Source organism: Triticum dicoccoides, chromosome 2A (genome assembly GCF_002162155.2).
Source record: "Triticum dicoccoides isolate Atlit2015 ecotype Zavitan chromosome 2A, WEW_v2.0, whole genome shotgun sequence".
In the NCBI taxonomy this organism is placed as follows: domain Eukaryota; kingdom Viridiplantae; phylum Streptophyta; class Magnoliopsida; order Poales; family Poaceae; genus Triticum; species Triticum dicoccoides.
This window is the reverse complement of record NC_041382.1, coordinates 50,920,205-50,922,797: the sequence shown is the minus strand read 5'-3', so window position 1 is coordinate 50,922,797 and position 2,593 is coordinate 50,920,205.

The window sequence follows — 2,593 nt, the reverse complement described above, 5'->3', positions numbered from 1 at the left end:
TTGGTTGCTAGCACTCCCCCACCCATGAACCAAGATCAAATGAGTGAACCTCAATTCACGCAAGAAGATTGGCCAACATTGAGCCCGACTCCAAACAACCAAAATGAAGGTTTTGAAGAGGAGAATGATGAGTACGAGGAGGATGACAACGAAGTTGACCTCCATGACAACAATGTGGGTGATCTCGACCAATATCATGTGCAAGAGACAATGGACCAATCCATCCCTTTTTCCCGTGCATATGCATCGGACTCGGATGACGATGGTCCTGATGAAGAAGTTGATGAGGAGGGGTTCACACCGAAGGAGGCCGAAGCATTCAAGAAGGTATTCGGGCGGGATCACAAGACACCATTGTTCAAGGATCTTAGTCTCGCGGATGAAGCCGTTGTGGATGGTGGAAAATGCATATCTCTTGGAGCTAGGCCAAGTTCTCACCGTGATTTGGAAGGCGGCAAGAACGGGATATATCCCGGTTGTGAGTTTCAATCCTTCTTGGAATTGAATATGTGGCTCGACAACTACTCGGTTACACATTATCGTCCACATAAAGTGGCCAACTCAGACGTGAATGTGCGTTACACGGTCAAATGTGAAGTGCCAACATGTCCATGGATTGTGCGTGCAAGGCCATGGAAAGGAGGTCCCACTTGGCGCATAGTGAGTTGTCTACCAACTCACATGTGCCGGCACAAGAATGCGGATGGCAAGCTTGTGTACCAACAACATAGACAACTCACGTCCGAGTTCATTGCTTACAGGCTGTCCAACCAAATATCCACACTTCCAACAATGAGCATCAAGAGTGTCATTGACCTTGTGGAAGCCATCTTTCATTACAAGGTGAAGTACGGCAAGGCATGGAAGGCGAAGCAAGCCGCATTCAAGATGTTGTATGGCAATTGGGAGGAAGCATACAACCGACTCCCTAGGTTGTTGTTAGCTATGGCCGCCACAAACCCAGGCATGGTTCACGTGGTTGAGCCTCATGGGCACCAAACATTGATTCATAACGGGAGGACCGTCCGAGTATTTGGCCGTGCATTTTGGGCCTTTGAGCAATGCGTGAGGGCTTTTGAGCATTGTCGGCCCGTCATCGCCATTGATGGCACGTTCTTGACCGAACAATACAAGGGCACTTTATTGGTTGCAATAGCAAGTGATGCCAATAACCGGGTGTTGCCTTTGGCTTTCGCTTTGGTTGAGGTGGAGAACAATGATAACTGGGAGTGGTTCTTGCGTCAACTGAGAACAAGGGTATTACCTGCTGAAAGGGAAATTTGTGTCATATCGGATCGCCATCCTGGAATTCTAAATGCGGTGGTGGTTGACATTCCCGGACATACAAAGTTGCATCATCGATGGTGCATGAGGCACTTTTGTGCAAACTTCTATAGGGCATGTGGTATCAAGGAGTTGGCCGATGATCTTCCGGATTGTTGTCTCACTTTCACCAACAAGTGGTTTTCCACATTGTTCAATGCATTGCTCAGACACAAGAAACTTGACCCCGGCGGTCAGGAGTTTCTGAATAAGAACATTGCCGAAAGGAATATGTGGGCATGTGCTTTCAATGAAGATGGCCGGAGGTATGGTCAAATGACAAGCAATATGGCAGAATGCTTCAATAAGGTGCTCAAGGGTGTACGTGCATTACCCGTGACGGCAATAGTTCAATACACATTTGACAAGTTGAATGAATACTTTTTAAAGCACTCAATGGAGACTGATAAGCAGATTGCTGGTGAGAACAAGGATAAGCACAAGTACAATTTCCCACCAAAGGTCGAAGAATGGTTGGAATTTCAATCACGAAAGGCAGACTCCGAAGAAGCTGTACTATATGACGACAACGAGTGGAAGTATGAGGTGAAAGAGCCCGGAGGAACCACAAACGATGGCCGCCAACACGGAGGCCGGGCTTTCAAGGTCTCCCTAACACGATGTGATTGCAGCTGCATGAGGCCGTCTTTGCTTCATCTCCCATGATCGCACTTGTTAAATGCATCCCGGGTTAGGAATGTGGACGTCAATCACCCTCTTACCGTGAGGGAGTCCGAGTTCTCAATCATGACGGTAAAGAATACATGGACTCCACGGTTCCAGCCATACTTGGACCAATCACAATGGCCGGAGTATCATGGAGTTCAACTATGGCCGGACCTGGAATTGAAGATCGTTAGACGGGGAAGACGTAAGACAAAGCGTCTTAGAGGTGACATGGACGGATGGGGCCGTGGTGGTGGTGGAGAATACGACACCGACCAATTCCAAGAGCCTCGTGAGCAATCCCGTTGTGGGGGCTGCAGTAATGGGGGACACAACACAAGAACTTGTTCCAAACCAAGAAAGAGATCAAAGAAAAATGGTGCAAGCACAAGCCAAACAAATGATAGCCAACCAAGTGAACCAAGGGGTAGCCAACCAAGTCAAACAAGTGGTGGAGTGCCAAACCACTCAAATCAAACAAGCCAACGAGGAACTAGGCAACAAAGAGGGAGTCATCTTGGTCTTAGAAGAGGCCGTGGTGGTGGTCTTGGCCGTGGTGATGGTCTTGGCCGTGGTGGTGGTAGAGGCCGTGGTGATGGTCTTG